This window comes from Ambystoma mexicanum, chromosome 11, assembly GCF_040938575.1.
Source record: "Ambystoma mexicanum isolate Mex_15411 chromosome 11, UKY_AmexF1_1, whole genome shotgun sequence".
NCBI lineage: Eukaryota > Metazoa > Chordata > Amphibia > Caudata > Ambystomatidae > Ambystoma > Ambystoma mexicanum.
In genome coordinates this window covers 1308877848-1308901296 of record NC_090934.1, presented here as the reverse complement: position 1 = coordinate 1308901296, position 23449 = coordinate 1308877848, and positions in this window count along the sequence as shown.

Sequence of the window (23449 nt, the reverse complement as noted above, 5' to 3'; positions counted from 1 at the left end):
CCCCCAGCCACCAGGGGCACCCTCCACCAGGCCCCCACTCATGTCTCCCACCACCCCCAAACCCCAGCAGTGCAGGGTCACCCTCCACCAGGCCCCCACTCATGTCTCCCACCACCCCCACCCCCCAGCCACCAGGGTCACCCTCCACCAGGCCCCCACTCATGTCTCCCACCACCCCCACCCCCCAGCAGTGCAGGGTCACCCTCCACCAGGCCCCCACTCATGTCTCCCACCACCCCCACCCCCCAGCCACCAGGGTCACCCTCCACCAGGCCCCCACTCATGTCTCCCACCACCCCCACACCCCAGCCACCAGGGTCACCCTCCACCAGGCCCCCACTCATGTCTCCCACCACCCCCACACCCCAGCAGTGCAGGGTCACCCTCCAAGAGGCCCCCACTCATGTCTCCCACCACCCCCACCCCCCAGCCACCAGGGTCACCCTCCACCAGGCCCCCACTCATGTCTCCCACCACCCCCACACCCCAGCCACCAGGGGCACCCTCCACCAGGCCCCCACTCATGTCTCCCACCACCCCCACCCCCCAGCCACCAGGGTCACCCTCCACCAGGCCCCCACTCATGTCTCCCACCACCCCCACACCCCAGCCACCAGGGGCACCCTCCACCAGGCACCCACTCATGTCTCCCACCACCCCTACACCCCAGCAGTGCGGGGTCACCCTCCACGAGGCCCCCACTCATGTCTCCCACCACCCCCACCCCCCAGCCACCAGGGTCACCCTCCACCAGGCCCCCACTCATGTCTCCCACCACCTCCACACCCCAGCCACCAGGGGCACCCTCCACCAGGCCCCCACTCATGTCTCCCACCACCCCCACCCCCCAGCCACCAGGGGCACCCTCCACCAGGCCCCCACTCATGTCTCCCACCACCCCCACACCCCAGCCACCAGGGGCACCCTCCACCAGGCCCCCACTCATGTCACCCACCACCCCCACACCCCAGCAGTGCAGGGGCAGCCTCCACCAGGCCCCCACTCATGTCACCCACCACCCCCACCCCCCAGCCACCAGGGGCAGCCTCCACCAGGCCCCCACCCATGTCTCCCACCACCCCCACCCCCCCAGCACTGTGGGGCACCTGCCAGCAGGCCCCCACCCATGTCCAATCCATGCCCCCCTGCACCTGGGTCCCAACATTCCCCAATCATGTCCGTAATGCCCATCCTCCCCTGCCAAAAGGCCCAACCAACTATCACACCCACCCACATATCAAAGGCAATTACATGTTACACCCCCAATTCAAATAACGCAATTGAACACATGTCTGTCACACACAATGGCTGCAAGTGAATGACAAAACACCCAACATGACATGCCTGAAAGCAATGAGATGATACGACACATTGAAGAATCAAAAAAAATATGTATTGAACAGCAAGTAGAATGGAAATGAAATAAGAAAAAATACAAAGCAAATCAAACAAAACAAGATGAATGTCCAAGAAAATAATCTGAAAAATTAAAATAAGCCAATGAAGAACCATGAAGAAGATCATCCTGGGTCCATGAGCCCAACCAAATTAAACCAAACTATGACTACTAACTAAAAACTGAACTATATACAAAAAAGTGGTGCATTGTCCAATCGCAACCAAAAAAAAATCAAAAAAACAAAGGAAACCTAACCCTAACTATACAACTATATACAAAGGCAGCGGGCTATTCGGACGGCTCACTGGTTGTTGTCATGGGCCAGGGCATCATCGAACTCCTGGTCAATGGCTTGGAGGCGGGCATGTTCCCTGGCCCCGAGGTCCCGCAGGGATAACGCAGTGTCAAGCTCAAACTCCCTGCGAAGACCCTCGAGGCACTCAGCCCGCCTCAGCGCCCTCCGCATGGAGTCCTCCGCCCTGACCATCGTGAGCCGTTCCTCCTCTGCCCGCTGCCGCTCCGCACCTATCCGCTGGCACAACCGCTCCCACACGGAAGCCACTCCCATTCCAGGGTTCTCCTGCCCTCCGGCCGATGCCTGCACCCCTGATGTTGATGGCCCCGAGCCATGATGCCTACCACGTTGAGCCTGCTGATGCCTCCGACGCAACTGCCTGTGCCAGCACGACGGCATCCAGGCTGATGGAAACCACAGACGCCGTCGTGCACGTGCCCTGCCCGATGATGCCGTCACATCCTCCATCTGCTGGGGTCCAGTTGCTGTGGTGTCCACCCCTGCTGGATCTCTGACTCCCGACTGTGGCAGGGATGGGATCCCCACCGAGCTGGCTGCATTGGTCGGGGCAGGTCCACAGGGGGCCCTGGTGGCATCTGGGCTGGAAGACGGCAAGGAGAACGACTGGTGGATAGCCTGCACAGAGGAGGAGAGGGCCGCCACATTGGCCAACACATGCAGGAAACCCCCGAACATGGCCGATCCCAATTGGGCCACGTCGGCACGGTGCACTTCGTGATGACGTGCGTGCTCCTCCCGGGAAGCACGCACGGCATCACGAATCACAGCCGTGCGCATCGCGACCCCAATCAGGACCTTCTCCGCACGGCCAGGGGTTCCCACGTCCGCAGGTGGAGGGGAGTCAGGTGACATGGACATCCCCTCTACCTGCGGACAGGCCTGGGACGGGGCATCCCTGCTGGTGCATGGTGGTGCACTCACAGGGTCAGGGACAGCGACATGCACAGGCCCCTCCACGGTGACCTGTGCTGCCTCCTGCCCCTGGCCCTGGACTGCACCACTTGCACCAGCAGGGATGCCCCCACCAGGCCCCATGTGTGCCCCAGTGGCGGCCTCCTCCTCCTCTGTGCAAACCACCAACCTGGATGGCTCCTCACCGTCTCCCACCGTAGCAGGCCCCTGTGGGGGCTCACCCACCCCTTCCGCTGCAGCCGTGGGGGCATCCCCGCCGCCTTGCTCCACAGCGCTGTCTCCGCCCTCTTCTTCACTAGCCGCTGCGTAGAGGGAGACAAAGAACACAAGCATCAGGCACTGTACAATGGTCCCCTAGACAGGAAGCAATAGCAGATGAGCACCACTGTCAAAGTACACTTCCATCATGTCCCTCCACAACACATGGGTCAGTCCAGGCAAAACACACACAGTAACAGGCATGGTGCATGCCATGGACATTTCCATGCATGTCCAATGGACTCTTGAAACATTCAATGATATGTAACTCACATGCATCATGGCTCATGCCTATCACATGCACACACTTCACCTCAGTCACATCCATCTGGCCCCAAACACACCAAACACAGCGGATACAAGGGTAATTTGGCTGCTTTACTGAATCTGTGCATTGTCACACACATGTGTCATGCATCCATGGCATGCACAAGTCACAGACACGCAGGTCAGGCACACAGACATGGCTACCATATATGTACCTGGCATCAGCACCCATCCCTCACCCCCACCCATGTCCAGGTACAGAGACTGGCATGCTCTCATGTTCAAAATCTGCATAGGGCTCCCCATGCGGCATTTCAACACATGCAACAACCATGTGCATCACACATCACTGGTCGCACATGCATTACCATGATGTCCCTGCACACATACATGCATACATGGCCTATGGCACACATACAGGCAAGTATCATAGAACCAGCACACCGCAACATGCCCTGTCTCACACAGTAATGCATGGACACTTACCGCTCAACTCCAGACGGGCCTCCCTCTCAAGGATCTGGGCGTGGAGCGCTGGGCGTATGCGTTCCAGGACCCTCATCTGGATGGAACTCATGCGGCCCCGGCCCCCCTCCACGAGGCGCCGGGCCTTCACAAGGGTCCTGGACCTCAAGTCCTCCCAGCGCTTCTTGATCTTCAGGACGTCGCGGGTTGCCACCCCCTCCGCGTTGATGGCAACCACACAGTCGGCCCAGATCCTCTGCCGTCCTTCCTTGCTGGCGCGGGACGATCCAAAGAGGGCATCATACTGCCCCAGGACATGCTCCACCAGGACACCAACTTCGGTGACAGTGAAGCTGGTGCCCCTCTGCCCCTCTGGCCTGGGGTTGCCACTGGTGCCAGATGTGGAAGTGCCCGACATGGCAACCCCAGAGGCAGGTGTGGGTGGGCAACTGGGTCCTGGAGCTGGGCTGTGGAGCGATGTAATCCCAGTCGGGAGTCTTCAGTTCCAGCAGGGGTGGACACAGCAACTGGACCCCTGCAGATGGCTGATGTGCAGGCACCAAATGGCAGGGCACGGTGGCAGCAGGCAGGCAGGCAGGCAGGCAGCAGCAGATGGCACGTGGGAGGCTGCTCGGGGCACTGGGGGGCAGTAACTCGGCCTTCTGGGCAGGAGCGTGGTCTTCCGTGTGTTTTCGCGTGGCCAGCTTGATACGGAGTGATTTGGCACGTGAAAATCCTGCACGTCAGCGTGAAATCCGAGGAAAGGCCCTTAGCGCGTAAGCGCGTCAGCACGCATACGCGATTCTATTGGACCAGAGTCCCTCAGCGCGTAAGCGCGTCTGTGACGTGACCCGCACGGGTGTTCCCCACTCAGCACGTGATGACGGGACACACGTGGAGATACTGCACGTCAGAGTGTCATCGCGTGTAATTGGACAAAAGTGCGCGTACACGCGATTGGCCTATGTACGTGTATTTAATGGGTGCGCGGGCACTTACACACGCAAGTACGTCAGCGAACCTGTATCCCGTGGTGCGTGTGAATTTCCACACGCTATTGGACTGGGAACTGGATTCCAGGGGTGCGCGGGTCACACGCTGTATCCCGTGGTGCGTGTGAATTTCCACACGCTATTGGACTGGGAACTGGATTCCAGGGGTGCGCGGGTCACACGCTCGCCTAGAACACGCGCAAAGCATAAATTTGCGGACTTTAACAATAACAAGCTCAGACGCCAGGATGAACATACCGTTCCTAGCAGCAGTGGCAGTGGGCTACCAAAGGAGGAGGAGGAGGATAGTCAGGGCCAGAATATTCACACCCAGAACCAGCCTTTTCGGGATGCCTGATGACCAGGTGTATGGGAGGTACAGGTTTCCACCACACATTATACTGGACCTGGTGAGTGAGTGGGAGGATGACCTCACATCACCCACCCTGTGCTCCAAAGCACTCAGCCCCCTGGAGAAGGTCCTCAATGTACTGCACTTCTTAGCCACTGGATCATTTCAGCGGACAAGTGCCATAGTGGGTGGGGTGTCACAGGCCACCCAGTCACGCTGCCTACACCAGGTCTTGAACATCATCACTGCACGCCCATCAGTCCGCAGGCACATATACCTGCCCAGAACACCTGCAGAAAGGCATGCTGCCGCCCTGGATTTTTACGCTGTGGCACGATTCCCCAAAGTGCTAGGTGCCATCGACTGCACCCATGTGGCTCTACGTCCCCCCAGGGCATCTGAGCACATCTATAGGAACCGCAAGCACTGGCATTCCATCAACGTGCAGGTAGCATGTAATGCCAAGGGAATCATCACCTCAGTATATGCCAACTATCCCGGCTCCACCCACGACAGCTTCATTTACCGAATGTCCACCCTAAGCCGGGACCTAGAAGCTGGGCGGCATGGCGATACATGGCTGCTTGGTGAGTATGTATGCCACTGCACATGCATGCATGTTGGATACTGAGCAAGGTCACAACCCCACCAATGATACCAATCACCACCTCCACAGGGGACAGTGCCTACCCTCTCAGCCCCCACATGATGACGCCAATTCGGAACCCCACCACGCCACCCCAGGTAAGATATAACACAGCCCACATTACAACCAGGGGCATAGTGGAGCGCACATTCGGAGTGCTAAAGTCACGCTTTCGCTCCCTTGACCGTTCTGGCGGGCAGCTGTTATACGCTCCCCCAGTAGTGTGCAGGATCATAGTGGCAGCATGTGTCCTGCACAACGTTGCAACACGCCGGGGCCTGGCCGTGGACATGGTGGTGGCCCCACATCCCCAACCACATGCACAGCCGCTGCGCATGGGAGGGGAAAGGGCACGGGGGGAGGCAGCCCGTACACAGCTAGTGGCTAATTACTTCACATAGAAATCACACCCCTGTGGAGTGCACACTGCCCTGGCACATTCCATCTGACAATCAATGATGACTCAACCTGACACTGATCCTGAATGTCTGGAGAATGAACCCGGAATACCATGTCAGCCTGAGATTGTTCACCTGGAAGTGTCACAATGTGTGCATCCCTACCCACACAGACACCACCAATGCAGTTTTGTGAAGTTACACATTGAAGCAGCTAAAATGAATACCCACTTGCAAAATGCAACAAGAGGACAGTGCCATGTCAGCCAACCCAACCCCAGCACCGCCACACGACACACCGTGCCATGTCATGCTAATTGCAGGTAAACAAAGTAATCCCCACAACATGACATCAGTCTCACTATGTACAGTGGCACTATTAGAAACCTGCAACACCTGAAATGCTCACAGCAATGCCGGACCAACAACATACTTGAGCACGTAGTACTATTAACATGACATCACAAATGTTACATATTAGTAGTCTCACCACCTGGAAATGCCTGCACTCCCACCACTACCAACTGTGCAGTGTTGTCGCCATGTAGAGTTGTAGGTGCACTGCTGCCAACATGGACCCCATCTCCAGACTAGAGGTCCTTGTGTGGACATGAGGAAGGGACCTGCAAATTGGGAGGTAGACACAGAAGAAGAGTTACACATCAATGCAACATGCAGTGTACAACACAACAGCAATATGCACTAGGAATGTATACACAGTATTGACTACAGACTGCCCACACAGCTCATGGGAGTCCAACGTCACTGTGTAATTCACTGTCACTTGGGCACACCCTTTGCAAGCCCATGGAAACGGGAAGCAGGAGGGGTGTGTGTGATTCAAACCCAAGCATCTGAACCAAATACATTACAAGCCTGCATGTGCCCAGCCACAATGCAGCGTATGCCCACAGGAACCACGGAAGCCAACAGATCATCCCAAAAAAATTGGGAATAAAAGAAATCAAAATAATAATAAAAATAAGAAACAATGAAAAATGGCCATTGATGGGCCCGGGGGGGTTGGGGAGGCCACCCAGGAGGTCCGAGGACAGGATGCACACCAGAACCCACCTGCGTGGATCCTGGGAAGATAAAACACCTCCATGGGCTCATGGCCCACACGGCTACCCTATTGTGGGAGTATCACTGCTGTCGCTATTATCACCCTGTGCAGCTGCATCCGGAGGTGGTTGCACTATGGGAGGAAGCCCACGCAAGGCCCTAGTCTGCTCCTCCATGGCTGCAAGCATGCGGGTGTGGTAGGTCTGGTTCTGGAGGATGAGTGTGCAGAGGTCCCCATGCAACAACTCACGGGATGCCCGGACCTCCGCCCTCGTTGCCTGCATCTCAGCTGAGAGCATACGGGTGAGACGCTCCAGCTGCTGTTCTGTCCTTTGGTGTGTTGAAGCCTCAAGCTCAACAAGAGCCGTCCTGAGGTGAAGGAGCTCCTGCCTCAGGGCTTCCCTGTGGCCCTGGGACTCAATGGAGATGGCCTCCTGCAGAGTCGCCAGTGCCGCCCGCATGTCCCTGTTGGACCCCAACATGTCCTCCCTGTGTGACTGGCAGATGGAGTCGGTTGCCTGCTCTAGTCGCTCCATCAGCCTTTCTGGGGGACAATGGAAGTGGCCACCCTATCCATGGCCTGAGCCATCATCTCGGATGATGCAGCCTGTTGGGTTGCCATACCGTAAATGGATTGCTCCCATGCGGTATTGCCGGGTGGCGTACGGCCACCACGTCGGCGGGCACCACACCTGTCTGGGGCAAGGCGAACTGCGCCTTGCTGTGCCGGCACTGCCTGAGGCTGCAGGACTGCATTCCCCCTCTGATCTGCTGGCCCAGGAACAGGATCAGATGTCGCGGAGTGTGACCCTGCATCCGTAACCACCGAAGGCGTAGCTGCCAACACTGACATCCCCATGGAGGGTTCTGACCTTGGTGCAGGTGGGTGAGACAGAACAGAATCCCTCCCTGGAACACTCACCTGCGACGGCACGTAGGTCTCATCCGAATCAACACCTGAGTACAGCTCGGGGGAGGTGCAGCCAGAGACACCCCTTGAGAGCACGACCTGCAGCACTTGTGGGTTCTCCCCCACCACCACACCACGTCCCTCACTGGTGGTTGGTCGGCCCTCGGACCCCTCCTGGGTCTGCACCATCTCCACAACCCCAGCAGTATCAGGTGCGTCTTCCCCTGCAAAGACATGAAAACAAAGAAATGGAAACAGGCATTAGCACCATGGCACACATTGAGGGCTGAGAAGCAAGAGAACCAGTACTTGATTGACACATGTCCCACATGACTAAAACCCTCCCATGCATGCACCCTCACTGCGTATGAAGTGCAGGCAAATGGCACACACTGATGACACCAAGATGGAAGATGAACACATTTTCTGCATGCTGCCTGGCAGTGGCATCACACATTGGCCTGTGATTGGCAGGTGAAACACACATGCCATCACACAGATGGCATGTACCATTGCTATTGAATGAAGATGGAGAGGAGGGCAGCACCTATTCATTCAGTCCAGTTCCCGCATGTAATTGCTTTTCTAATTCTAACAGGTCAGATTTTTCACCTGGAGCTGCCAGTCTGAAATGGTCCAATTGCACAGGGACATGTGTGTACAAATGATATCCAGGTAACAAAGTCACTCCACTTTACCATACCCATGTCAGACATGTGACTAGTGGACAGCGACATGCCTAGTGAAAGTGGTGGAATGCAAACAAACTGACTGAATGAACAGTGAAAAAGAAGCAAATATGTTGTGGCAAGGTGACACTTCAAGGGCAACTGGCGTGCAGTTGGGCTAGATGTCTACTGTTGGCAGAAGGGATACTGCTATGGCCAAATGCAGCTGCGCAGGAAGGATTGCATGAAGCACATGGCTGACCCATACGACTCAGGCGCACACACTCTCACCTGGCACCCGAACAGAAGCCCTCACACACACACCATGCACATGGATGACACACACATGCATGTCCACTCACCGGACAATGCCTCGTAATCAGCCAGATCTCCCACGCCTTGGATCTGTTCCTCCGTGACGTAGGTCCCAGCGACTGACTCATGTGGAGTGAGTTCCATGTCTACTACTGGAGACCCACCTCCAGTCACTAGAGTTGCGGCATGACTTGAGGCCAGCTTACTCTTTGCCCTGCGCTTTAGGTCATTCCAGCGCTTATAGCAATCATTGGCTGTGCGCCTCACGATTCCAAGGGCACTTACGATGTCCGCAACGGTCTGCCAGTGTGCCTGGCGTTGTGCAGGTGTGGTCTTGGATCCTGCAACAATGACCATCTCGTTGTCATGTCCGGACACATACTCGACAAGTGATTCAGTTCGTCATCCGTGAAGCTGGGCTTCCTGGATGGGCCGGACTGTGTAGCCGTGTCTGGGGCATCAGCCTGTGCCGGACGAGCACTCTTCCTCTTCCGCTTGGAAGGTGGTGGTGATCCTGAGTGTCCTGCGCCGCTCTGGACACTAGGGGCAGGAGCCCTGGTGGACTCTGTATCAGGAGTGTGGGATTGCACACTCAGCATGGGAGTTGGTGCAGGCATTGGCTCTAGTGTGATGGTGTCAGGGGGACTGTCAGCAGCATGGACTAGGACCGACACTGTCCTGGCTGGGTGTGTGAGGGCTGGGGTGGATGGAGCCGCAGCTGCCCCTGCAGCCTCTCCGCCCTGCCTCCTTGGTGCAGCAGATGACCTTGCTGCCCCAGATCCACATGGCATGATGGCATCAACGTGCACCAGCGCACGTGTCGTAGCCCTGCTGACCTGGAAGTCAGCCATGGAGTCAGCCAGGTCTGGTGCCACAATGGGCTGGTCCAACAAGGGCTGAGCATGGATGGTGTCAGCCACATCAGCCTCAATGGGAGGGGGGGAGGGGGGGATTATGGGTGCCCGTGACTGGTCCTCCACACATGGGGGGACAGGCTCACCCTGCAAGTTACGACCACGTCCCCTACCGGATCCACCACGGCCACCACTTGTGGCTCTTCCACCTTTGCCACCCTTACGGAATCCTCGCCTCCCAGCCATGGCACTGATGTTAATGTGCGTATGGGAGTGGATGTAGACTATTGTCCTGGGCAATTGGGGGTCAAAGGGGTTGGGTACCAGATGGTAATTGTACCCTAGTGCTCTAGCAAGGCTGAATGTAACCCCTGGGGAAAGATGACGGGTCACGCAACGCACAGGAGGCCCAAAAAAGGGAGATGACGTGCACGCAACCCCTCCTAGACCACGTGTGCAGAAAGAAAAACCTGCACTACGCTGTGGCACCCAGAAACACAAGAATGAACGTATGCGTGTCACACGCAGCCTAGAATGACCTCTGAAGGGGTAGGCTACACACGGGGCAAGCACAGATGTTAGATACGTGCGTGACTCACCGTCTGCCTGGTAAACGAGCGTGTAAAAGGAGCACGTTTGGTTGGCAACACCCCCGCCAAAAGAAGATTTGTCCGCTGTCTGAGGAGACAGGACAACAGTAGAAGGGAACACTGTTTGAGGGAACAGGCCCAGGTAAACCAGTAAAAGAGAAAAAAGAGAAAAAGCTGTCAGAGGTAACAGGGAATACGAACTTGAAACGCTGTGAAGTAAATCGCGTGTGAAACGACAAGAAGTACAGAATTCACCCACTCGCTCTCCACGAAAAGCACGTACAAGGAAAACGTGTTCTACACGTACCTTTTATACAGGCCCACACGTCCAGCGTCACTTACGCGGCGTGTACGCGCTAGGGCCATTTCCACCTATTACATGCTTTGTCACTTCTGCGTGTAGGGCCATTTCCACCAATTACACGCTTTGTCACTTCTGCGTGTAGGGCCATTTCCACCAATCACACGCTTTGTCACTTCTGCGTGTAGGGCCATTTCCACCAATCACACGCTTTGTCACTTCTGCGTGTAGGGCCATTTCCACCAATCACACGCGATTACACTCTGACGTGCAGTCTTTCCACGTGTGCTCTGTCATCACGTGCTGTGTGGGAAACACCTGTGCGGGTCACGTCACAGACGCGCTTACGCGTTGAGGGCCTTTCCTCAGTTTTCACGCTGACGTGCAGGATTTTCACGTGCAAAATCACTCCGTACCAAGCTGGCCACGCGTACGCACACGGAATACCACGCTCCTGCCCGGAAGGCCGAACTACTGCCCCCCAGAGCCCGAGCACGCTCCCACCTGCTGCTGCCTGACTGCCTGCTGCCCCTGCACTGCTGGGGGGTGGGGGTGATAGGGGACATGAGTGGGGGCCTGGTGGGGGCTGCCCCTGGTGACTGGGGGTGTGGGGGTGATAGGGGACATGAGTGGGGGCCTGGTGGGGGCTGCCCCTGGTGACTGGGGGGGAGGGGGTGATAGGGGACATGAGTGGGGGCCTGGTGGGGGCTGCCCCTGCACTGCTGGGGGGTGGGGGTGGTGGGAGACATGGGTGGGGGCCTGGTGGAGGCTGCCCCCGCACTGCTGGGGGGTGGGGGTGGTGGGTGACATGGGTTGGGGCCTGCTGGCAGGTGCCCCACAGTGCTGGGGGGTGGGGGTGGTGGGAGACATGAGTCGGGCATGAGTGGGGGCCTGGTGGAGGGTGCCCCTGGATGGTGGGGGGTGGGGGTGGTGGGTGACATGAGCAGGTGTGCAGGGTAGTCCCCTGTTTTGTGGGCTGCCTGCAGGGGCCGTGGAGGGTGTACAGGGAACACCTGTGAGGACCCACCCAGCCTAATCGCGTGTGTAACTTCCCATGCACCCCTGTAATACACGTACCAAGCCAAATCGCGTGTGAGAATTCCCGCGCATACCTGAAATACACGTACCCTGCTGAAGTCGCGTGTAAAACTTCCCGCGCACCCCTGAAATGCATGCGCCCAGGCTATTCGCGTGTGGAACTTCCCGCGCACCCCTGAAATACACGCGCCCAGGCTATTCGCGAGTGGGACCTCCCGCGCACCCCTGAAATACACGTAGCACGCTGGGAGACATGAGTGGGGGCCTGGTGGAGGGTGCCCCTGCACTGCTGGGGGGTGGGAAGGGTGGTAGACATGGGTGGGGGCCTGGTGGAGGCTTCCCCTGGTGGCTGGGGGGTGGGGGTGCAGGGGGACATGGGTGGGCGCCTGGTGGAGGCTTCCCCTGGTGGCTGGGGGGTGGGGGTGATAGGGGACATGAGTGGGGGCCTGGTGGAGGGTGCCCCTGCACTGCTGGGGGGTGGGGTGATAGGGGACATGAGTGGGGGCCTGGTGGAGGGTGCCCCTGCACTGCTGGGGGGTGGGGGTGGTGGGAGACATGAGTGGGGGCCTGGTGGAGGCTGCCCCTGTTGGCTGGGGGGTGGGGGTGGTGGTAGACATGAGTGGGGGCCTGGTGGAGGGTGCCCCTGCACTGCTGGGGGGTGGGAGGGGTGGTAGACATGGGTGGGGGCCTGGTGGAGGCTTCCCCTGGTGACTGGGGGGTGGGGGTGGTGGTAGACATGGGTGGGGGCCTGGTGGAGGCTGCCCCTGGTGGCTGGGGGGGTGGGGGTGGTGGGAGAGATGAGTGGGGGCCTGGTGGAGGCTGCGCCTGGTGGCTGGGGGTGGGGGTGGTGGGAGACATGAGTGGGGGCCTGGTGGAGGCTGCCCCTGCACTGCTGGGGGGTGGGGGTGGTGGGAGACATGGGTGGGGGCCTGGTGGAGGGTGCCCCTGGTGGCTGGGGGGTGGGGGTGATAGGGGACATGAGTGGGGGCCTGGTGGAGGTTGCCCCTGCACTGCTGGGGGTTGGGGGTGATAGGGGACATGAGTGGGGGCCTGGTGGAGGCTGCCCCTGCACTGCTGGGGGGTGGGGGTGGTGGGAGACATGAGTGGGGGCCTGGTGGAGGCTGCCCCTGGTGGCTGGGGGTTGGGGGTGATAGGGGACATGAGTGGGGGCCTGGTGGAGGCTGCCCCTGCACTGCTGGGGGGTGGGGGTGGTGGGAGACACTGGTGGGGGCCTGGTGGAGGCTGCCCCTGGTGGCTGGGGGGTGGGGATGCAGGGGGACATGAGTGGGGGTCTGGTGGAGGCTGCCCCTGGTGGCTGGGGTATGGGGGTGCAGGGAGACATGAGTGGGGGCCTGGTGGAGGCTGCCCCTGGTGGCTGGGGGGTGGGGTGGTGGGAGACATGAGAGGGGGCCTGGTGGAGGCTGCCCCTGGTGGCTGGGGGGTGGGGGTGGTGGGAGACATGAGTGGGGGCCTGGTGGAGGCTGCCCCTGCACTGCTGGGGGGTGGGGGTGGTGGGTGACATGGGTTGGGGCCTGCTGGCAGGTGCCCCACAGTGCTGGGGGGTGGGGGTGATAGGGGACATGAGTGGGGGCCTGGTGGAGGCTTCCCCTGGTGGCTGGGGGGTGGGGGTGGTGGTAGACATGGGTGGGGGCCTGGTGGAGGGTGCCCCTGGTGGCTGGGGGGTGGGGGTGATAGGGGACATGAGTGGGGGCCTGGTGGAGGGTGCCCCTGCACTGCTGGGGGGTGGGGTGGTGGGAGACATGAGTGGGGGCCTGGTGGAGGCTGCCCCTGGTGGCTGGGGGGTGGGGGTGATAGGGGACATGAGTGGGGGCCTGGTGGAGGCTGCCCCTGGTTGCTGGGGGGTGGGGGTGGTGGGAGACATGAGTGAGGGCCTGGTGGATGCTGCCCCTGGTGGCTGGGGTATGGGGGTGCAGGGAGACATGAGTGGGGGCCTGGTGGAGGCTGCCCCTGGTGGCTGGGGGGTGGGGTGGTGGGAGACATGAGTGGGGGCCTGGTGTAGGCTGCCCCTGGTGGCTGGGGGGTGGGGGTGGTGGGAGACATGAGTGGGGGCCTGGTGGAGGGTGCCCCTGCACTGCTGGGGGGTGGGGGTGGGGTGGTAGACATGAGTGGGGGCCTGGTGGAGGCTGCCCCTGGTGGCTGGGGGATGGGGGTGCAGGGAGACATGAGTGGGGGCCTGGTGGAGGCTGCCCCTGGTGGCTGGGGGGTGGGGGTGCAGGGGGACATGGGTGGGGGCCTGGTGGAGGCTGCCCCTGGTGGCTGGGGGGCGGGGGTGGTGGTAGACATGGGTGGGGGCCTGGTGGAGGCTGCCCCTGGTGGCTGGGGGGTGGGGGTGGTGGTAGACATGGGTGGGGGCCTGATGGAGGGTGCCCCTGGTGGCTGGGGGGTGGGGGTGCAGGGGGACATGAGCAGGTGTGCAGGGTACTCCCCTGTTTTGTGGGCTGCCTGCAGGGGCCGTGGAGGGTGTACAGGGAACACCTGTGAGGACCCACCCAGCCTAATCGCGTGTGTAACTTCCCACGCACCCCTGTAATACACGTACCCAGCCAAATCGCGTGTGATAATTCCTGCGCACCCCTGTAATACACGTACCTGGCCAAATCGCGTGTGATAATTCCAGCGCACCCCTGTAATACACGTACCCAGCCAAATCGCGTGTAAAACTTCCCGTGTACCCCTGTAATACACCTACCCAGCCAAATCGCGTGTGATAATTCCCGCGTACCCCTGTAATACACGTGCCCTGGCTAATCGCGTGTAAAACTTCACGCGTACCCCTCTAATACACGTACCCTGGCCAATCGCGTGTTAAACTTCCCGCGTACCCCTGTAATACACGTACCCTGGCTAATCGCGTGTAAAACTTCCCGCGTACCCCTGATATGAACGTTACCCGCTTTGCGTTCCTTGTTTGGCAGCCCTGTAAACTGGTCCAGGGTTAGCGCAGCCCTTTGCGATGATTTAGCGATTTTGATGGCTTTTCCTTGCGCGAGGGCGTTCTTGGGGGCGTTACTGGAGCTGCTGCAGGGTCGCTGCGATACTCTGCGCCACGGCTGGTTTGGGAGCCTAAAATCCATGAATACGCTGTGCGCGGAAATCGGTTTTAGCGCACGTGCCTGGCGCAGACAATCGCACGCAGACACTCTGCGCCAGCCGCTTGCGACACTTTTCTGCGAAATTCTATGAATTACCCTGTCAGTTGCTCCTTGTGACCCATCAGACTACACATATATTAACTACGAGGGTTATTACACATGGACAATTCACCTGAAACCCAAAGCCTGTTTGCATGGACAGACGTCACACATATGTTGTCATTATGAAAAATCATAAGATTTAAGGCATTTTAATTCACTATCGCACCCCATTAGACAGGCCCGTTTCAATCGCAGATTCTGAAGTCCCTTCCTTCGCCATCCAGAGGAGGACATGTGCGGGTGTTATTATTAGAGAGGGAAAGGTATTGGACAGATAGAGTGCAAACTGTTTTCCAGCATGGAGGGAACGAATTTGCATTGCCTTCTTTAAGAACTATTGAATAATACATGCATGCATTGATCTGTGTATCCAATGATTGACATACTTAGTATGGTAACTACTGTCGATGTAAACAGTTTCAGCTATAATCATTGTTCTAGAACTGCTTTGTTTCTTGTTGAATGGAAGATCAGCATTGATCTCAGTCACTTTTTTGTGAGTGTGCATTGCATACTAGCGAACATCCAGCGAGTTGGAAGGACCACTCTATTGCCCTTTGCTTAACAGGTGATTAGACATGTTATTACGAGCATCCAAATTTGCTGTGCTTGCATGTAAATGTTTTGTGTGTGTATTTCTCTGATTGTTGACATTTTAGGATCTATGGCTGATTGTATTTTTATAAATATTTTATCTTCATTGCATTTTATATTACAGGAAATACAATAACATGGTAAGGACAATGCCCTCTAACTGTAAAACTCTATCATTGTGTTTAGAAAACCCCTTTGACTTCTTCATTGTAATTTTTTGAGGCTCTCATGGGGGATCTCATTAACGTAAAGGAGGACCTATTTTAGCTATACAGGATCAAATTACTGTTTTATCGCATGAGCTATTGCAGCCAGGCAAGTGCTAAGTCAACTTCTATGGAACTTATTGGAGTCCCGTTGCACAACTATTCCCTACCTTGAAAACAAACAAAGCGGATATGTTATGCATTGTCCCTTTTGTAGTCAAATGCGTAACTCCTACCATTGGCAATATGAACGCATAGTAATTTCTTACCCTTCGTCCCTCATTTGTGTCTAATGTTATACCAGAGGAGGTTCTTATTGGTATTGCCAAAACAACCTGGTGAGGCTGCCACCCGTGGACCCTGCCAAGAACTGAAACAACTGAAATCTAAAAACAACAGTACTAACTTCAGCAAATCATAAAGGTAAAAAATGGACAACCATAGTAGTAAGATTAATACAACTGGTGCCCCAATCGCATCTCCTCAGCCCTTTCCCACTTCTTCACTTCTTTCATAGCCTTCTCTAGAATAGGCTTAAGAGGTTCATTAGATTTTCCAGCATTCAAGAACATGTAGTCTTTCTCCTTTTACTCGAAGCTTGTCCACCATGACCAAGCCCGCTCTCGCTCCTTGACTGAGGAAACACCTTATAAGGGCATTCAGCTGTTTCCTCTTCCTCTCCATTGCATCTGCCAGGTCTGGGAAAATAAGCATTCTATCTTGTTTGACCTCTAGTGAATTTGTCTTTTGGTCAACAGTATTTATCGGAAGAAAAAAAATGCCTCCTCGTCCGATTCCAGTACTAGTAAGTAGGGAAGCAAAGTTGATGTGAAATGGATCAGATTGCTTCCTTCAGCTCTAGGGAAAAGCCCAAGCTCTCTTACTTCTTTCAGCTTGAACCACATTCTCCAGAAACTCAATTCTCTTTTCCACTGACCTGTTTCCCTGAATGACTTTTTCCAATGATTGTCCCATCTACTTCACTGTTGGCAAAGTTTGAGAGCATTGTTTATTAATCTCAGTGGTTATTTGCCTTAGAGTGGAACTTCTAGAAGGCAGCTGAGTCACTTCCTCATTCACTCTGCAAATGTACCTCCTTGAGTTCAATGATGTCTGGAAGGCTCTGCACCCAGTGTTAATGGTGGGAGGTTGGTGTCCATCTCTTAGTGAAATTAACCTAAGGCCTGCTCTGGTTACAACCCTTAAAGTGTGCACAAACACAGCCATAAGCTGCTCAATGTCTCCAGTGCGACTTCCTTTGATGCCACAAGTTCCGTCCTCTTCCCTTTCTTATCTGCACTATGCCACCTCTCTGTGCTGCCTCAATGGAGGGCCCAGCCTTGTGTCAGGGACAAAGAGCATTCGTGCAGTTAAGAGGAGAAGTGAGCGATACACTCTGCCTTCAACATGCACTGCCTCAGTCAGGAAGACAAACACTACTGACCACTCCTGAACAGTAGGAACAGAAGTCGCCACTCAGAGGCTTTGCTAGGGGGCTGAGGGGGATATAGCCCTGTTTTCTTTTGTTGTAGCCCCGGATAGAAGCACATGGGGTACAACAAAAAGGCTAGCTAGCCCCTGGAACTGCTATTCCCGACAGTCCCAACATTAGGGTAGCCTCAGATCTTTTCCAGACCTAGAACACCCTACAACCTCTCCTCTGTGTGACGGGGACACATCCAGCACTTAATCACTGCAGTACCACTCGCACTGTTACACCAACAGATTAATCACATTGCAAAAGGGAGTTATCTGTCATGCTGATTATTAGTATAACCAGCCAACTTCACCTGGCTGCAATTTTCTGCTGCGTAATTCAAGGGCCCTTTCTTCCCAGGATTATGGCAATTTAAAACAGTTAACAGTGGCTATAAAATATATTATGAAAGTGTGGAAATCAAGGATAAAACGGCATACTGATAGCTGATTAATAGACATGCGTACACTTTTGAGGTATGAGAGGTCTCGAGCATCTCGACTTCATCGAGAGATTGAGTACTGTGAGAAATGGGAATCTTTTAATGATTTATTTGGATAAGGAGTAGAGTTAGTTCTTGGCTATAGGGATTGGGTGAGGGTTGATGTTTTGTTTCGTTCTGTATAGGTTGTTGTTTGTGATGTCAAGTGTTTGAATTTGGAGTGTGGGGGTGGGATCTTTGATGAGAAGTGAATTGAATGTTATTTACCTTTTAAGGAATATGTTATGTTCATTGTTGTTTTTGTTTGCTCTCAATTGAATGTTTCAATATAATTCTTGGTATAAAAATTAAATAAAGTCGACTAAAGAAAATAAAAAGAAATAAATCAGTTAACAAGATGTTACTCTTTCTTTCTGGGCCTCGTCAGCACCCCAGCATTGCACATGGCCTCTGGATGCAAAATCTTCAAAAAGAGTTTCTGTCTTTCAAAGAAAGGAGAATGGGGTCCGGTAGCTCAGAATAGCTGCGACTTTTCAGCAGGTCACCTGCCTACTTACTCCTCGTTAATTTATAATTGAACCGGTTAGTACACATCGGAAAAATTAAAATAAATGATGTGCCATCTTGGCTCAGATTCTTTATGTGAAATGTTGTTTGCTGTAGATAGATCCAATGACCATACGAGCACTGTGAAATCCGCCTTTAGGCAGCTTAAGATGATGAGCATCCTGCAATGTAGCCGGCTAGGAGTCCGTTTTCTATGTTGTTATACAATTCTATTTGAAATCCAACTGTTCCAGTTTCGTCAATTACTTTCTTATTTAGTTATCTGCTCGTTTCATATGAAATGGTAATGCTGTATATGTGGTCTACTATGCTCTGCATTATTTCAGGAACTTTAAGATGGCCACCGCCTATCCATGGCAGTATTTCTTAGCTTTCTGTATTTCAATAGGAACCGCCATAATGATGCTCCTCTTTAACAAGAGTAATCACTGAAAATGCATTCAAGCTTGATGTGATATTTAATAAGCAGAGAATATACTCTTCTTTACGATTAGTTTACAATTTTTCCTGTTGGTGTTCTTTAAGTTTTTGGACTTTTTTAAGTGTTCTATTCATGTTCTTTACATAAATCTCAGGTAAGTCCAGCTGCCCATTGGCACTGTACACATGAACCTGGTTAAATACTGTGTTTCACTGAACCTTTTCTACAGCTAACTCCCGCTGCTGAAGCGATTAGTCAAACACTCACAACACTCTCATAGCAAATATTCAACTCATTTTGAAATGTATATTTGATGTCAGATGGCAAACCACAACACATCACTGCTTGCATATCACGGATGAATCCACCACAGATCTCTTGCATCAAATTGACTTATTGTGAACGTTTTATAAAACATGCCATGCTTTCTGAGATGCGTTGCCAGCGTAAAGCCACAGCATGTGTGCATCCGCAGTCAAGTGGATTAGTCCACCTTGCACTACATGCACACATAGGTACCTATAAAATCCATGCCAGTGTCAACCTCCCTCAAGATCTTTTAGAGATTCATGCAAACAAGCCTGCATGATTAGCACTTCGGGCTTCAATACAATGTTATTTGCCCGTCTGGTTGACAATCCCAACCATTCTTTTGAGAAGTAGGCAAGATACATTGGCGGGCCTGCAGCCTGCAGGGTTTACAACAATACTACAGACATGGGTTGCTCTTGTTAAGCCTTTTTTGACATCCGAAAGACTAGAGGAAATATTTCTCTAGACCACGTGTGAACAGCCCTCTAAACTATGGTACTATACAATATATTCACAGGGTCACCTGTTTCCCTTGTACCATTCGTGTCTATTCACTTGTATATGTTTTTTTTACATAGAATCATCACATAATCTTTATTATATATCAAAAATATCTTTTTATTAGTTTCGCTCTAAAACATAGATTCTTAAAAAACAGTGCATACACTCTTATTCTATCTGAATTGTGCATACATCAATCTAAAACAGACAATACATTTTTACATCATAACACTATATTATAACAATATTCTGTGATCACTTCATATCTCAATATTTATGATTTTCATATTAAATGAATTCACACCATGGATCAATAATTTGAAACCCTCTCCAAATGAGACGGTCCACCTTAGTCCATACCACTTTAACCTATCAGTGCTCACTCAACTCATTCCACTCATTCACACTGCATTCAACCATGCTCCCAACATGTTTCTTTCCTTTAGCATTGATAATAATTTCATCGGAAATACATCAGGGGTAAAAGAACCACATTCAATTGTGATATACAGTCGTCTGTTTTCTTCTTGGGACCAATGGGGGATCCACACTTAGTCCCTTCCTTTGTTCCTCTCATCAAGTGAATACACCAAATGGATGTCCAGGTCACCAATATTCCATTAATTGGTTTCTGCTTTGTTACTGTTTGAAAATCTTAGTTCTCAAGAGTTCTCGTCTTCTTCTACTTATTGCACTTTTTCAGCCTTCTTGGGGCATCTTTGGAAACATTCCCAGGGCTGATGGTGTTCTCTACATATCACTGGGTTGTGGGTTGTCGTTCCTCATTTAAGTTGGTGGCTTCATATGTCCCAATTGTAGCTAACCCAACTACAATAACTGGGCACTGTTTTATCTTGCAGCGTCCTCAAACTGTCAGCGTTCCTTCGGTGCGGCGCTCACTTACTCCCGTTAAGCACCATGCTAACGGAAACGGAGTGCAGTATAAATCACAAGGCATTTACTTATATTTAGGTAGGCCATGCAAATGTTGCACAAATCACAATTTGGTTCACTGGGTCAACTCTATGGACATAAATCAATATCCAATTTAACTTGCTAAACTCACTTTTTGGCATTGACTAAGGAAAGGTGCTCACAAATGTCACTATTTTTGATCTGGTAATAAATAGATCTGTCACATTTTCAATGCACTGAAAATGACTAATTTGTCAAGCAAGGCAAGAGAAGATCTTAAAAGTCGAATGAGAAAATGGGGGTTGCTGCCATTGTAACATCGTGTTATTTCCCAAATGCAAAAGAGAATGAGTCAACAAAGAGAGAGTTGATAAAAAGAGGATTTAATAGATGTGGTCTTCTGAGCCTTCAAACTCAGATCCACATCTGTAACAATCCTAGATTCTCTTAGATATGTTGCAATCATCCAGTCACCACCCAGCATGGTCTGAAAGAAGCAGACAAAAACTTGATGCATAAAGTGAATTTATATAAATATACATTAAATTAAGATGTTGCTATGTCAGGCTAGATTGGGGTGAGTATATATGGACATTGATGTCAAGGGAATGTTGTCGCTTCCAAACACAAAATCATGAATCTTTCAGAAAAAAAAGATATTTTGGGATAATTAAACAACATGTATGTTTCCATCAAGACCAAGACAAGACCTAGAGACTACTGACCAGTAAAAAGAAGATGAACATTGAAAAGAAGGAGAATGTGATAAGCAGAAAAGTGCAGAAACCATTGCGAGAGCGATAATAGGGGCCAAGTTGGACTACTGCTGTAGCCTTCTACTAGGTACCGGCAAGCAGGTTTTACAGAGGCTACAAGTGGTTCAGAACTGGGCAGTTAGAGTGGTAGTGGGGCTATCAAGGGGCAAACATGTATCGGAAGCCAGGCGAGCACTTTATTGGCTTCCAGTGGAGTCAAGAATTATATTCAGAACGCTGGTGATAACCTTTAAGTGTAGAATGCAAATCATGCCTCTGTATCTTCAGTGCTACATTAAAGATACAGTAAATACCAGATCGTTAAGGTCTGTATCTCAAAATCTTCTGGAGCAACTCAGACCAAGAACATCCAAGGCTGAGAACGGGGCTTTTGCTTTAAAGCGCCTAGTTTGTGGAACCAACTACCAGATCATCTGTGCAAACACATTTCAAGGAAGATCTTAAAACCTTTATTTTCACATGAGATTAGCCCTAGGGGGTAACACATAGTTCTTTTCAGCCAGATCTTTTGTTAATTCTAAATTGGTCTTTAGAGGAGTAAGCTGTGTTACAGGTTGACACATCTGTTGTGTGCCTTGTCCTTCTGTTTGCGCCTTCATGCCTGCGGGCCTATAGTGTGCTATATAAATAACATGTAATGTAATGTAATGTAAAGGACAAGTCAGAAACATAAGGGGCAACTGGATTTAGCTGAGTTATTGAACTGCTAATTAACTACCTGAGTATTCATGTAATGAGAAGAAAGGGCATTATTATTATAATGTTATTGTAACATGATCAATTAATCAAATACAAACCTACTTTCTAGGACAATACTTTTATCGAACAAATAATAGTTAAAATATTCTAAAAGTTGTGAACCTTGTTTCATGCATTCCATTGTAGTGTGTTATATAGGGTTGTGATACAAGGCAAGATAATGTGTGATGTGCATTGAGATAGAGGTGCTGTAATTGTTCATGTTTATTCTTCATTGCTAAGTCACCTCAAGTGACACAAGTATGACCATACCTAATCCTGCACCTGCCGTGTCTAGAGTCCTAAGCTGCATCTCACTGATGGAGCCCAAAACCGCCCAAAGATAGCTCTGGTTTCCGGTGATCTCATACACAACAGTTGTAACCTAGCATTTTGGACTGGACTGCTCCTCTTGGGGGTGGACCAAGAAAAGACATATTAGCTTATGTTTCCTAACCCTTTAATTGTACACCATGCTGGAAAACGATGCAATTGAAAGCCCCAAGACCAATTGTCGGGTGGGGGAGGGGTTATGATTAATTGAAAATGTTCCATCCGCCGCTCCTCAGCGTTCCACTGTTTGTATCATTATAGGGTTCTGTGCAGTATAGGGATGTGATTGAATGAAAGAGATTAAATAATGTATTTAGAGAGGTGGTAATAATTTTATATGCATGCTACTTTTTAAATGCATTTGGAATCCAGTTGTGAATGGTGCAGAGATACCGTAGACCGCAGTATAGGCAGACGCATTGAGAGTTCAGAATTCAGAGCATCAGCAAAAGTGGGCAAAGGGAGTAGGCGAAATAATGGGTGTCATCGGGAAATGAATGGAAATTGAACATCGAAATTATGACTATGTTCTGGCCTCTTGATAGATGATCTGACAATTAGTTTGGTGCAATTAAGTACTAAAGAACGACACTAAATGACACCGTCATATTTACTCAGTTGACCAAGCCGCCTGGCTGAAGATGAATAGACATTTGAGTTAGGTTTTTAATTAAACGAAACTGCTGAGTCTTCATTATTTTGCAGTTCAGACTTAAAAATAATCAATGTACACAAACTCAAAAGTTGTGTTTCGGAACTTATGCCATGTGGGTTTTCCATACTTCAAGTAATACAGACAAAATGGATTAAGCAATAGCAGAATAACAGGTCTACGATCATCCGTCTGGGGTCGAAAAAATGAATTCCATTAAGTTGGGAACATCTGTTATCTCTCAATAGCGCCAAGGTACCCCTCTGGGGTGAATGTGCACTCTAGAAAATACATCTGGTATTATTAAGTTATGTTATATCTAATTGTAATGGTTTTACATTTTGCTAGCTACGCAGTGAGGTCGTTATTTCAGGGTATTTTCTTTTTTTTAGCGTTGACGCACAATGTTCTCATAAGAACGAAGAGTTGTGACAACTAGTCCTGCTCCAAATAAATGAAGTAGGGATGCCATGTACATGGCTACGCAGTCTTCCCCTATACATTCTGCTATACAGTACTTGCTGTATTGAGGTCAGCCATGTCTGTATTCATGT